The sequence below is a fragment of the Heloderma suspectum genome, chromosome 5, assembly GCF_057233095.1.
Source record: "Heloderma suspectum isolate Gila_16-S chromosome 5, 16-S_ref, whole genome shotgun sequence".
Taxonomy (NCBI): domain Eukaryota; kingdom Metazoa; phylum Chordata; class Lepidosauria; order Squamata; family Helodermatidae; genus Heloderma; species Heloderma suspectum.
In genome coordinates, this window is record NC_139462.1 from 233,349,090 (window position 1) to 233,364,986 (window position 15,897).

A 15,897-nucleotide genomic window follows, 5' to 3' on the forward strand; every position below is an offset into this window, starting at 1 on the left:
CCCACTATTTACTTCCTTCCATTGGGAGAATTTACCATTGATTCCTACTCTCTGCTTTCTCTTCTTTAACCAGTTACTGATCCAGAAGAGGACCTGTCTTCTTATTCCATGATTGCTAAGTTTGGGACTTTGTCAAAAGCCTTTTGGAAGCCCAGGTAAACAATATCTACCTGATCACCCTTGTCTACATGTCTATTAACACTCTCGAAAAGACAAATTCCTGGAGGAGAAGGCTAACAATGGCTACTAGTCTTGATGGCTATGTGCTACCTCCAGTACCAGAGGCAGTAAGCTTGTGTATACCAGTTGCTGGGGAATATGGGTGGGAGGGTGCTGTTGCACTTGTGTCCTGCTTGTGGGTTCCTGGTTGACAGCTGGTTGGCCCCTTGTGAACAGAATGCTGGACAAGATGGACCCTTGTTCTGGTCCAGCATGGCTCTTCTGATGTTCTTATGTCATGAGGATTGGAGACAAATGGGCAAACATGAAGGGATTCCATGATGTGGGCTTCACATGGGCCATGGGTGCCCTGGGCTCCACCCACATGAGCATACTGGCACCCGTCGCTCATGGCACTGAGTTCTTCAACCACAAGCACTTCTACAGCATGACACTGCAGGCCCTTGTTGACCACATGGGGCACTTTATGGACATGTTTGCAGGTGTTTCTGGACACTGCCACCACACTGCTGTCTTCTGGAAGTCTGCTCTGGAAGACAAACTTGCAATGGGACACTATCTGACAAGCTCCCCAAGACTAATAGGTGACACGGCAGTTGCACGCCTCATCTTGGGGGACCAGGGTTCACCCTGCAAACATGGCTAATGACCCCATACAGGTCACCATGCCTGTCCAAGCAACAACTCCCACCACAGTCAAGCCAAACTTGCTGTTGAGTGCACCTTTGGGAGGCTTAAGGCTAGGTGGCTGTCCGCACACGCTACTAAACATGGACAAGGATATTGTTCCTGATGTGATGGCCATGTGTTGCATTTTGCACAACATTTGCAAGTCACGTGGGGATGTTCTACTCCAGCATCACTCAGATCTACCTGGGCCAGACATGAACATGGATGCTATGGAGGTGCAAGGCGGGGGTAGGGGTAGGGGTGTGCCCCGCAGAGACAGAAACCAGCACCCATGGGTGGGCCTCCAGCAGATGTGCATAAGATATGCTCTGCCATTGCTGATTGGATCTGGGATCACTACCCACGGGTTTGTCACGGGTGACGCCATGTGATTCCATGTTGCGGCTGGCCGCCTCCCTTTGCGGATTGAATACCTGGGACCTGATGTCTGTGTAATCCGATCTACCTTTTCCCTAGTAGCAGCATATTTCCATGTCCTGTTACCCTCAGTAATACAGGCTTGCCCCATTGCCCCTCCCAAAGGGTGCCTTATGCGTTTTTTACAGCTTCCTTCGTAACTCCTGGATATACCGGCTGAACGGAGTTGACACGCACCTGCCTTGCACACAAATAAATGCTATAGCAGCTGCTGCATAGTTCTCTGCTTGGATTGCCTCCCTGATGGGTAAGTGGGATGTATTGGTAGGCGAGGGAGGAGATGCCCTTGGAGTGCGCTGGTCGCCGTATACCAAAAAGGGGCTGGTCCAGCAAAGGGGTCTTGGTGGACTTATTGGGAGCACAGTGGAGAGGAGGGCTTCCCTAGTTCGCCTATTGTGCTGTCGCAGCAGCACTGCAAGTAGGGATGTACGAAAGTCACTTACCATTTCGCGGAATCTTTCGCGAATGGGGGGGAGGCGCTCCGTCCCTCCCCCCGGAATCCTCGACGGGGGGGGAGGCGCTCCGTCCCTCCCCCAAGGAATCCCCGCTGGCCGGCTCCACTCCTCAGGGATTCCACGGAGCCGCCGGCCAGCTCCGCCAGCAGCTGGCCATCTGGCCGCTGGCTAGCAGGGACGCAAATGGCGGCTGCAGTAGCCGCTGCTGTTTGCATCCCTGTATTCAATCATGATAGGCTACGTAAAGACTTACGTAGCCTATCAAGTCTGGGTTAAAAAAACAAAACGCGTACACAAATGGCGGCAGGTATGGCCGCCGCCATTTGCTTTCCTTATTTTTCACCGTCTTAGTCTACGTAAATATTTACGTGGGCTAAAACAGTGAATCAAAAAGGAACACAAATAACGCCCACACTGCTATTTGCGTTCCCCTTTATTTTCACCGTCTTAGTCTACGTAAATATTGACGTAGACTAAGATGGCCAAAAATAAGGAACGCAAATGGCGGCAGCCATAGCCGCCGCCATTTGCGTACACGTTTTGTTTTTGTTTTTTTAACCCAGACGTGATAGGCTACGTAAGTCTTTAAGTAGCCTATCACGTCCATATAAAAAACAACAACACACAAACGACCAGACTGCAAATGGTGGTGGCGGCAGCTGGTCAGAAGACCAGCCGCTGCCGCTGCCGCCGCTGCTGAAGCCGCTGCTGTAGCCGCCGCCGTCGGGAACATCCGCCCCAGGTAAGTCTCATCCCGGGGGGGATCCGTGGGGGATGGGGTGGGGGTGGCAGGCCATTCCGCCACGGATTTTGGGGGGCCGAATGCACTGGCATTCGGCCTCACCGAGATCCGTGGCGGAATTCTCTGACATCCCTAACTGCAAGCTCAGCGGAAATCTTCTCATGTGTTTCCTCTTGCCAATCTTTCTGCGGGGGAAGATGAGTCAGGGTGTGTGTGTACTGATGAAACCTAGCCTGCTGCAGCATCTCATGCCCTCCTCCTCGCTGCCATGGAGGAGATGGGGATAAGAGAGAGGAGGGGGTGGCGGGTGGGGGGAACGTCACTTAGGAGGGAGTGGTGGAAGGGGCTCACGTAATTGGGTGGATCATCTTCTCTGATCTCTAAGCTAGGGATGGGCTTTTTGGGGATGCGATTGGCTGCGGATGGGGGGAGCAGAGGACGTTGGCTGCGGCCATTGGCTGAGTGGGGACTTCCCTAGGGATGTCAGAGAATTCCGCCACGGATCTCGGTGAGGCTGAATTCGTTCAGCCTCACCGAGTGCATTCGGCCCCCTGAAATCCATGGTGGAAAGAAGACCCCCGCCCCCCCACCCCGCGAAATGGGCCTGGAATGGAGCACCTACCTGCTACCGTCCGCGCTGCATTGCAAATGGCGTCTGCATCTGCGTCTGACATTTGCTTCTTCCATATAGGTGTGATAGGCTACGTAAATACTTACACAGCCTATCACGGCTAATGCAGGGACGCCATTTGCATCCCTGCAGAAGTTGTGATAGGCTGCGTAAGTATTTACGTATTTACATAGCCTATCACGGCAAAAAAAAGGGAATGCAAATGGCGGCGGCTACGGCGGCCGCCATTTGTGTTCCCTTTTTTTTTTTTTTGCTGTGATAGCCTACATAAATATTTACGTAGGCTATTACGGCAACAAAAAAAAGAATGCAAATGGTGTAGTGGCTGCCATTTGCGTTCCCTTTTTTTTTTGGCCGTAATAGGCTACGTAAATATTTACGTAACCTATCATGGCAAAAAAAAAGGCAACGCAAATGGCGGTGGCCGTAGCTGCCGCCATTTGCGTTCGCTGTCCCCCCCCCCCCTCCGTGATAGGCTACGTAAATATTTACGTAGGCTATCATGGCAAAATACAGGGACGCAAATGGCGGCGGCTACGGCAGCTGCCATTTGCGTCCCTGCAGGCTGCCCAGCGGCCGGATGTCTGGCTGCGGGCGGCCCCAGCTGGTGGTTCTGTGGAATCTCTGTGGAGCGGAGCCAGCTGGAGAGAATTTCGGGGGGACGGAGGGACGGAGCGGCTCCCCCCCACCGCTAATGTCACTCTTTGAAAAGGTAAGTGACTTCTGTACATCCCTAGACTTCCCTGGGGAAGGGCCTATCAGTGGTCAGCAACAAATGTGTCACACACGTGCACCACTGAGTGATGCCCAGGAGCTGCCATGGGAGATGGTGCCAGGCGCAATGGGAATGCTGAGGCAGTTTTGGGTCTGGGACTGTGCCTGCTTCATAGGTGGACACTGGAAGCAAAGGAGGCAGTTCAATGATGGCTGCCCATGTCAGCTTGCCCTGCATGGGCATCTGGAATGCATTTTACTTCGGGGTGGTGGATCACACCAATGGGCGGCCTTTATACGCCCCAGGAAAGCGACATACAGATCTCAGACCAGGTGAGGCAATGCTGTGGTACGGGAGCGGGGGATGTGTGGCAAGGCACTGGGGCAGTTGGCACCAGCACTGAGCACGAAAATGGCCACAGCCAGTGCAAAGGCTGCTGGGTGACTGGCTGCCCATCTGGAGGACCGTGGGTTCCTGCGGGAGGGGTCATGGTTAGAGGATGGTTAGTCTAACCATGTTGCAGAACGTGGTTAGCTGCACGTGTGGCAGCGGGACTCAAGTGGCTAGTGGTAACCACCATGTACCATGGATAGCCTAACCACCTGTCTCCAGTGTGCATCTGAACAGAGTCATAGAATCATATAATCACAGAATAGTAGAGCTAGAAGGGGCCTACAAGACCATCGAGTCCAACCCCCTGCTCAATGCAGGAATCCAAGTCAGAGCATCCCTGACAGATGGCTGTCCAGCCTCGTCTTGAACGCCTCCAGTGTGGGAGAGCCCACCACCTCCCTAGGCAATTGGTTCCATTGTCGTATTGCTCTAACAGTCAGGAAGTTTTTCCTGATGTTCAGCTGGAATCTGGCTGCCTGTAACTTGAGCCCATGATTCCGTGTCCTGCACTCTGGGATGATCAAGAAGAGATCCTGGCCTTCCTCTCTGTGGCAACTTTACAAAGACTTGAAGAGCACTATCCTATCTCCCCTGAGTCTTCTCTTCTCAAGGCTAAACATGCCCAGCTCTTTCAATCTGTCCTTATTGGGCTTTGTTTCCAGTCCCCTGATCATCTTCGTTGCCCTCCTCTGAACCCTCTCCAGCATGTCTGCATCCTTCTTAAGGTGCGGTGCTCAGAACTGGACACAGTACTCCAGATGAGGTCTAACCAGTGCTGAGTAGAGGGGATCTAGTACTTCACGGGATTTGGAAGCTATACTTCTATTACTGCAGCCCAAGAGCATTTGCCTTTTTTGCAGCCACATCACATTGTTGGCTCATATTCAGCTTGTGATCGACAACAATTCCAAGATCCTTCTCGTTTATAGTATTGTTGAGCTAAGTGTCTCCCAACTTGTAACTGTGCATTTGGTTTCTTTTTTCTAGGTGCAGAACTTGGCATGTATGCCTATTAAATGTCATTCTGTTGTTTTCTGCCCAGCACTCCAGCCTATCAAGATCACTTTGAATTATGTTTCTGTCTTCCAAGGTTCTGCCCAATTTTGTGTCATCTGCAAATTTGATCAGCATTCCCTGCACCCCCTTCTCCAATTCATTAATAAAAATGTGGAAGAGCACTGGGCCCAGGACTGAGCCCTGCAGTACCCCACTTGTTACCTCTCCCCAGTTTGAGAAGGTCCCATTGATAAGCACTCTTTGAGTCCGATTCTGTAGCCAACTGTGGATCCACCGGATCGTTGTTTCATCTAGCCCACTTTGAGCTAGTTTGCTCATCAGGATATCATGGGGCACTTTGTCAAAAGCTTCACTGAAGTCAAGGTATATTATGTCCACACCATTCCCACAGTCCACAAGGGAGGTGACCTGATCAAAACATGAGCTCAGATTCGTCTGGCAGGATTTGTTCTTGACAAATCCATGTTGGCTTTGAGTAATCACTGCATTGTAATCACCATTTCTTTCCTCTGTATCTGAAGAAAGCCTTTTGTTGCTTTTAGCATCCCTCACTAACCTCAGCTCGTCCTCAGCTTTAGCCTTCCTGATGCCAGTTCTGCAGTTCTGTGCTACCTGCCCGTACTCTTCCTTTGTAGCTTGGCCTCCCTTCCACTTCTTATATGTGTCCTTTTTTTGTTTCCAGGTCATCTCTAAGGTTTTTGTGAAGCCACATTAGCTTCTTTCATTGTCTTCCACTCGGCTTTTGCTTCCTTTAGAACCAAGAACTCAAGTATAACATGGTCACTTTCCCCCAGAGTTCCCGTAACTGCTTCTTAATCCACTAAGTAATCTCTGTTGGTTAGGATCAAGTCAAGGAGAGCTGATCCTCTAGTTCCTTCCTCCACTTTCTGTGGGAGGAATTTATCAGCAACACAAGTCAGGAATCTCTTGGAGGGGCCATGTTTTGCAGAATTTGTTTCCCAACAAATATTGGGGAAATTGAAGTCCCCCATTGCTACCTCATCATGCTTCCTTGAAACATTGGCTATTTGCTTTTCAAAAGTTTCATCCTCATCTTCTCCCTGATTGGGTGGCTGGTAGTAGACTCTGACCACCAGGTTCCTTTTATTCTTTGCTCTATTTATTTTAACCCAGATGCTTTCGATGGGGCTACTAAGCTCATCCTCCTGTCTTCCTGTGTAGAGATATGTATTTTTCACATATAGTGCAACTCCATCCCCCTTTCTGTTCCTCCTGTTCTTTTTGAACAAATTACTATATATCCTTTAATTGCTGTATTCCAATACAGCAGCTTCCTATGTTCCTAAGCCCAAATGCACTAGACAGGGCTGTAGGGACCTGTTCTAATGGGGACATTGTTATTTAAGTTTTTAAAAGCCCAAATTGTATTTTGGACCTGAGATTTCAGAGCTCAGAGTCCACTAACGTAGTCATCATTCATCTATAATCACACCAAAGTGAAACTGCAAGTGGCAGGGTTGTAAAGATAAGGAGGGGAGGGACTGTCATCTCAAGACAAGGAATGGAGTTGTGTGGCCCCGCACTGGGGCAGCTGGCACCACCAGTGCCGACCACCAAAATGGCCGCTGTCAGCGCAAAGGCTGCTGGGTGCCTGGCCGCCCATCTGGAGGACTGTGGGCTCCTGTGGGAGAGGTGGTGGTTAGAGGATGGTTAGTCTAACCATGTTTTGGAACTTGGTTAGCTGTGGTGGTGGCACTCACAGTGGCTAGCGTTAACCAACATGCACCATGGTTAGCCTAACCACCCATCTTCAGTGTGCCTCTGAACAGGGTCAGTACAGCTGCTTCCTATGTCCCTAAGTCCAAATGCACTAGACAGGGCTGTAGGGACCTGTTCTAATGGGGCCATTGTTATTTAAGTTTTGAAAAGTCCAAATTGTTTTTTGGACCTGAGATTTCAGAGCTCAGAGTCCACTAACGTAGTCATCATTCATCTGTAATCACACCAAAGTGAAACTGCTAGCTATAAGGTTGTAAAGATAATGAGGGGAGGGACTGCCATCTCAAGATAAGGAACAGAGTTCAGCGTTATCTGTATTGCATAGATTGGCATCTTGCCTTGTTCAAAGGGCACAGAGCATGTCACCTTATGGCTGTTGTGAGAGTAGGGTGTGAACAACAATTTGTAAACTTTAATCGACCCTGAGAAAGTCATTTAAACAAATAAATGAATAACCCTACAGGGCTGAACTTCTCTTTCTTTCCAGAATGACTTTCCTTTCTCAGATCTGCTCTGGGAAAGACCTGCTCTACCATATGGCCGTTAGACAGAAAGAACCCCCTTTGGCCACCATTTTTCCCTATGGCAGAAGACAGGCGGAGGGGAAGCAGGATGTCACAATGTTTGTGATGGAGCCGTTCTGGAAGTGTAGTGGTTGTATTTATTTTACATGGAGCATTTTCTCCTCAAAGTCAAACTCTGAAAACCCCCACAGATGTGCATGAGATTTCTTCTACAAAATATTCTCATTTGTGGCACCTGTGATGTCTTGTACCCATCTCCCCACCCCACCCCCTGCCCCAACCATTCATTAATTTAGGAACACTTTTTAAATTGGCATGTGCATTGAAGCAAATGTGGCAATGAGAGGTCTTCTGCCTGAGGTCAGAAAAAGCATAGATAGATTCTGTATATCTTTCTAGGCCCCATCACGGACTGATGCTGCTGTCAATCCATGCTGATATTGCTTTTCCTCAGTAGTAGTAATGTCAGTCATCAGTTGTAGCTGAGGAAGTGGTAGGGACTCCCACCAGACAGGCTGCAACGAAGACTCAGGCCTCTGGGGCCTTTGCACATATCCACTTTGCATATACCCACTTCACTCTAGGGGTGTATGAAACCTACTTACCCGTCTGCTGAAGGGGTCAGTGGGTGGGGGAGGTGATCCATCCCTCCCCCTGGAATCCTCCCTGGCTGGCTCTGCTCTGCGGCAAGTCCACAGAGCCGCCAGCTGGGCCCATCCGCAGCTGGACTTCCATCTGCTGCCACGCAAATGGCGTCCGGCATAGTCTGTTCCACCGCCGACTCTGGGTGGCCAGAGACCCTGGTGGGTGGGTGGAATGCTGCAATCACTGGGGCATCAGATCGGGTGGCTCCGAAACTCCCTCTCCCTCTGAACAGGGCTTGGACTGCACCAATCTGCAGCTACGAGCTCTGAAACAGGAGGTGAGACGGCTATAGTGCTGGTGGCGGAAGTCTCACTCCAAAGACGATCAGACACGGGCTAGAGCTGTATCTTCAGCCTATCACGTGGCGGTGAAGGCAGCGAAAAAGGAATGTTATGCTGCCTCTATCGTGTCCGCAGATTGCTGTCCCAAGAGGCTGTTCCAAGTGGTCCGGAGCCTGGTTGGTCCAGTGGCTCCAGAACCGCTGGAGCATTCTAAGGCCTCCTGTGAGGCCTTGTCAAGGCACTTTGCGGATAAAATTGATCAGATTAGGAGTTTTATTCCAGGCGCTGTGTACAGTTAGTGAGCAAGAGGCGGTCTGTGGCAAACTGGTTTTGTGGGATCAGTTCCAGCTTCTTCCTTCTGATGAAGTGGACAAGGTGTTTTCATCTGTAAGGCCGACCACCTGCTTACTTGACCCTTGCCCATCTTGGCTCATTATGGGCTGCAGAGAGAGATTGGGTGAGGTGATCAGGGCGGTGGTGAATGCCTCCCTTGAGGAGGGAGTGATGCCATCAGCCCTCAAGGAGGCAGTGATAAATCCACTCTTAAAGAAGCCCTCCTTGGATCCCCAAATTCTGAACAACTTTCGCCCAGTCTCAAATCTGCCATTTTTGGGTAAGGTGATTGAGCGGGTGGTGGCGATGCAGTTGAGGGCACACTTGGAAGAAGCCGATTATCTAGATCCATTTCAGTTGGGCTTCAGGCCTGGGCATGGCCGCATGGGACAGAAACGGCCTTGGTCGCCTTGGTGGATGATCTGAGGAGGGCTCTGGATAGGGGTGAATGCTCCTTCCTTGTTCTCCTCGACCTCTCAGCGGCTTTCGATACCGTTGACCACGGTATCCTCCTGGACCGCCTGGAGGGGCTGGGCATTGGAGACACCGTATTGTGGTGGTTCCGGTCCTTCCTCTCTGGCAGGTACCAGAGGGTAGCAGAGTCACATTCTCCCTTCCCACACTCATCCTTCTCATGCTCATCCCAGGAGCAACAGATCTTGATCTTGCAGCAACAGCATCAAAGCACGGCAAGCCCCTCCCAGTTCCAGCCACCACACCATGACCACAAATGAGAGAGAGGAAAACATGCTCTAGAAACAGCCTCTATGGATCCTTTCCTAGAGCAGGTGTAAGGCTGAAACCTGAGGGTAAAACTGCAGGCCGCCTGGAAGCAGGGGTTCCATCACACCTCTCTTAAATAGCAGCTGGCTGGCCCAAATATTGTAGGTGTGGTTCTTCTGGGGACTGAGGCAGAATGTCTGCATTCCCTCAAACCTTAAAATGAAAGACTAAAACCATGGTTTATGCCAAATGCATTTATTAAAGAAATAGGAAAGGTTGAACAGACATTTTCAGTGGCAGCAGATGCTGGGGGGTCTGGGGGCCACCAGTCAGGGCTTGCGGGGGTGTACTATGCTCATAGGCAACATTTTGGGCACCCCCGATCCAAAGGGAAGGAGGATCAACTGCAATTTGTGTTTTCCCCTCAGAATTACATCATGGAGAGAGAGAGAGAGAGAGAGACAGAGAGAGACAGAGACAGAGAGACACAGACACAGACACAGACACAGACAGACAGACAGAGACAGAGACACAACTTCTGCCAGGCAGCAGTTGTGTTTTTAAAGCCACAGAGAGGGGTATCCCCCACAAAGCAGAGGTCTTCTTAGCTTCCAGCAGTGCTTCAACAGCAAGAGATGGTGGATAGGGAGGCAGTGGTAGGAAGGTGCCATCTATTGTATCCCCAGATGCCAGGGATTTGGTGTAGGTCCTGAAACATGGAGAGCAACCACTGAAATATTGAGCAACAGGCTTGAAGCCAGATCCAGTTTCCAGGCCAGTCGCATACGGTTGGGGAGTAAGGAAGGATCCTTGTCACACTCATCAATGCTGATTTCATGTGCATATTCCAGGAGGTGCATATAAGGTCCTGCTTATTCTATGCAGGACGTCCAACACTGAGTAGCTAGATGGGCAAAAAATAGCACCAGCCCTTGGTCACCCAATCATTTAAAAATGTTTTCTTTCCTTAAAAAAACCCAAACCCATAGTTAAGCTGGCTTGGAAATTAGGGGAAATCATCCAACTACCCCTCCTTAACTACCTAGAGCATGAGAAGAAAAGGAGTAAGTAATCAGTGTTGATAGTCCATCTTGAGTAAGTATCCTTAGATGATATCTGTGATGGCCAGCCCTTCCATTAGGCAGCGTGACCAAGTCATCTTACGTGGTTGATGCTGAGGGGTGGGGAGGGGTGGCACAGTGTTGGAGGACAGAGCTGTGTGTGCCACGTTGCCCTGCACCGCCTAAGAGCGCCTGCTGTCCTTAGGTGAAGTGAAAGATGCAGTCCCATCACCAGTGTTGAAGTAAGATTCTACTGTCAGTCACTTTGACTTGTGTACGTGGAATGGCTGAGGTGCCATCTTGTCCTTCACCTCAAGCAGCGAAATGTCTTGTGCTAGCCCTGATCTTTCTCCACAGCAGATCAACTTCCTTCACAACTTGGCTTTTTGGGAGCCACAGTCTTGCATGGACAAGTAAAAGCTGAACTCTTCAGGGACAGAAGCCGGTCCCACATCAGGTATGCAAGTTCTCTGAATGTTTCTACACCTGTAGCAACATTAATGGTGGGGATGTGTTAATCAACAAAACATGAGCGCAACAAAGTTCTCCAAATTCATCTCAAAGCTCCTTCTGACTTGAGTCCGTGACAGATGGTGAGCGGGCGTTTTTCCTCTTTTGCATGAAAATTCATGCATATTTTTCCAAATGTAAAATGGCAACTCCCGCCAAAAACAGCCAGCCTGCATCCAGGGCTCAGGAACTGATGGCGGCAGGTGGCGGCGACAGTGGTGGCGGTGGTGATAGTGGCAGCAGTGGCAACTGTGGTGGAGGCCGTGGCAGTGGCAGCAGCAGAGGTGGCGGTGGTAACTCCTCCTGTGAGTCACCTCAGGTAAGGAGTGGGAGGCGCTGTCACGGCTGGGCTGGGGTGCCAAAGCTCCAAAGCACACCGCGTGCTTCGGAGAGCCCTGACCTGCTCTGGATCTCTTTGTGCCCCCTCCGCTTCACCTCAGAAGGGGCCCCAAACAGCCTGCTTTGACTCAGGGTTCGGGCCTTGGGCCAAAGCGGTGCACAGCCCTATATAAAATGAAAAACCAGCGTGTGTGTGTGTGTGTGTGTATATATAATCTATAGAACATTTATCATAAAACAAAACCTAAATGGTATTCAAAACTAAAAGAACTTTTATTGCATGGGACCATGAAATACAGATTTACAAAGCAAATTCAGTGTGTATTTTATAGTGCAAAGTTAATTTGCACCATAAGCAATGGCAAAGGTGAATTCCTGGACTCTTCAACATAATTAAAATCTGGCCTGACTTCAGACAGTGGGTTATAGCCTCTCAGTGTGTATTAGGAGGCAAAGTATAGCCAAGACAATTTTGGGATGGGTGGGGCAAAACATATCCTTCCTCGAAACCATATCCCAAAGTAATCTTGATGTTGCTTCTTCTGTGGACTCCCTGCAGCCAAAGAAAAAGCAAGGTAGCTGAAGCTGGCTGCATCTTCTCCAGGCTCCAAGACCAGTACGTTACAGTGAGGGAGAATTGTTCAGTTACCTAAGCAATTGGACAGTGGTCCCTTATTCTAGTGTTTGCTGGAGCTGCAAACAATGCTGGAAAACAGTAAGGGGTGACTCTATATCACCTCCCGAGTCTGCAGCAGCGTTTCACGCAAAGAAGTCACAAGCTACCTTTGGTATATAGAGAATGAGTGAATTTGCATGTTTGCTAGAAGCAGATTCCTGGAGCATGCCCTGAAATAAAGGCCTGTCCCACCAAGATATATATTTTTCTCTCTAAAAGAGAGGTTTCTGAGAACTCAGCTGTTTCTTGTGTCCTTGAACCCTCAAACCTCCATTTGCCGTCACACGACAAGCTTTGAAACTCAGCTACAAAGTTAAATTGTTTGCTCATTAGCCTTTGCCCTGAAATAAAGATCAGGGCATTGTTAGTTTCAGTTTGATAGAAGATGGGCTTGTGGCTGGCACTGGGAAGAAGGTATTGGACCACATATACTTTTGGTGCGATCCACCAAGATACATGTTGCCCTCTGAAATAAGGTTTTATGGAGGTCGGCTGTTTTCTTTGCAATAAACTCCCAAACTTTCCTCTCTTGTCATGGAACAGATTTTGAAGGACATGTTTTCCGGCTCAGAGATTTCTTAGCAAGGCCAGGTACAAAAGAACTCAAGGTTTGTGGTACAAGAAACAGGGGCAGAAGGAGTTCCAGATGCCCCATCAGCCCCACATCAACAGCCCAAAGCACACGTTGACACCTCTCCTTTTCCTGGCTGGAACCAGGGGCGGTGTTCAGGCAAAGTATGGCGTGGTGCAGGTTGGGCTGCTGAATGTCAGGAGCATGGAGAGCTCCCTCGGAGCAAGATTCAGGATCAGGTTCGGTGCTAGGCTCACGGCTACCTTTGCCTTTGCCAGGATTACGCAGGAAGGAGCTAGGATTGTTGCTCTGGTTCTGGTCTAGAACTGGCTGGAGCTTTATACACTCCTGCAGACAGAGGTGTGTGGGGAACCTCTTGACAGTTAAAGGGGCTGCATTCTCATATGCCGATGCATGCTCTGTCGGGTTTGAAATGGCTCCTGCGGCCTCTAGTTCAGGGAAGCCACACCAGGGCCCAAGAGTGGCTTCCCTTCCAGCTTCCCTCATGCCTGTAAGCTGAATTGGTCTGGGCAAGTCTCCCTTCATTGCTGTGATGCCTCAGGTACTCCCCCAAAGTGCCACACACTCCAGAACCAGCCCTTTCCTCACACAGTAGCCCTTGCTGTGACCACATGGGAAACCAAAGCTCAATGCCCCCCCAAAGAAAGATACCATGGTCAGTAAATGGCTGCATTTAGGTTAAACTAAGAGCTTTACAGCCGCAAGTGGTGTCCACTGAATTCTATGGAGCTGGCTCCTGTCCGCAGCGATTCCGCGGACCGCACGCCAGCTCTGTATCCCTGCCGAATGGCGATATGGTAATGGTGGCTGCCATTACTGTATCACCGATGAATGAATACAGTGGACTTGCGGCCATAAAGCCCTTAGTTTAACCTAAATGCAGCCATTTACTGACCATGGTATCTTTCTGGATCGTTTATCTGGAATGGGCTTGGGAGGCACAGTGGTTCTAGTCCTTTCTGGAGGAGCGGTCTCAGAAGGTGGTGCTGGGGGACTTCTGTTCTACCCCATGGCCATTGTTTTGTGGGGTGCCACAAGGTTCTGTCTTGTCCCCCATGCTTTTTAACATCTGCATGAAACCGCTGGGAGAAGTCATCAGGAGGTTTGGGCTGAAATGTCATTAGTATGCGGATAGGGGTGTACGAAACCCTGCTTACCTGGCTCCGCCGGGCTCCGCAAGTGGGGGGAGGTGCTCCGTCCCTCCCCCCAGAATCCTTGGTGTGGGGGAGGTGCTCCGTGCCTCCCCCCGGAATCCTGGCTGGCTGGCTCTGCTTTGCGGCGAAGCCGCAGAGCCGCCAGCCGGCTCCGGCTGCCCACAGCTGGACATCTGGCCGCTGGGCAGCCCTGCAGGGATGCAAATGGCGGCTGTCGTAGCTGCCGTCATTTGCGTCCCTGCAGTGAGCCGTGATAGGCTACGTAAATATTTACGTAGTCTACCATGGCAGGGGGAAAACCTCAGTGTACGCAAATGGTGGTAGCCGCCGCCATTTGCGTAGGCTGGGTTTTTTTCCCCCTTGCCGTGATAGGCTATGTAAATATTTACGTAGCCTATCACGGTGGGGGGGGGGGGAACCCCAGCGTACGTAAATGGCGGCTACCGCCATTTGTGTACGCTGGGGTTTCCCCCCCCCCCGCCGTGATAGGCTACATAAATACTTATGTAGCCTATCACGGCAGGGGGAAAAAAAACCCAGCGTACACAAATGGTGGTAGCCGCCGCCATTTGTGTACGCTGGGGTTTCCCCTCCCCTGCCGTGATAGGCTATGTAAATACTTACATAGCCTATCACGGCCTCTGAAGGGACACAAATGGCGCCCCTGCATTAGCCGTGATAGGCTATGTAAGTATTTACATAGCCTTTCATGGCTGAAGAAGAAGGAAGTGAATGGTGGCCACAGGACGGCTGTTATTCGCACAGCATTGTGGACGGGAGCAGGTAAGTGCTCTGTTTCGCGCGCCTTTCGTGGGGTAGGGGCGGGGGCTTTGTTCCGGGATAGTTTTCGGGGGGCCAAATGCACTGACATTCGGCCTCACCGAGATCCATTGCAGAATTCTCTGACATCCCTATATGCGGATGATACTCAGCTTACCTCTTGTTTCCATCTGCACATCCCAGGGAGGCTGTGGAACTCTTGAACCAGGGTCTGGACGTTGTTTTGGGATGGATGAGGGTGAACAAGCTGAAACTTAATCCAGACAAGATGGAGGTATTGTGGGTTGGGAAACCAACTACTTTGGATGGAGGTTTACAACTGGTCTTAGACGGGGTTGCACCCCCCTGAAAGACCAAGTGCGCGGTCTGGGACTCCTCCTGGACTCTGAGCTAACTGGGGAAGCCCAGGTGGCTGCAGGAGTGCTTTTTACCAACTTAGGCTGGCACCCCAGCTGAGGCCCTATCTGGAGAAGACGGACCTTATCTCAGTTATCCACGCACTAGTCACGTCCAGGCTGGACTACTGTAATGTGCTATAGGTGGAGCTGCCTTTGAAGACGGTTTGGAAACGTCAGCTGGTGCAGAATGTGGACGCCCAAGTATTGGTGGAGGCGAGGTGATTTGATCGCATATTGCCTATACTGTGCCACTGCACTGGTTACCGGTGCGTTTCAGAGCCCAATTCAAAGTGCTGGTTTTGACCTCTCAAGCCTTAAACGGTTTGGGACCAAACTACTGGAAGGACCGCCTACACCCATATCAGCCTGCCCACACTTTAAGATCAGAAAGAGAGGCCCTTCTCATCTGCCCACCCGTGAGAGCAGTCAGGTGGGTGACCACGCACTAGAGGGCCTTCTCTGCAATGGCCCCATGGCTTTGGAACAAGCTGCCATCAGAGGTCTGCCATGCTCCATCATTGCAGACTTTTAAGAAGGCCTTGAAAACATAGTATTTTACCTTGGCCTTCTATTGATATGGCTGCTGCTGTTGCTGTTACTGCTGTTATCATTGTTTCTGGTTTTATTGTTGGCTTTTACTGTTTTTATGTTTTATTGCTTTTAATGTTTTAACTGTTTTTATGTATTTTACTGCTGTAAGCTGCCTTGGGAGGGCTTCTGCCTTGAAAGACGGCCAAGAAATGTTTTAAATAAATAAATACATAATTCCATGACTGCTAAGTTTGCTTAGGTGTCTTTGGTGAGAGCCAGTGTAGTGTAGTGGTGAGAGTGACGGACTGGGAACCGGGAGATCCGGGTTCTAGTCCCCACTTGGCCATGGAAGCTCAGCAGGTGACTTTGG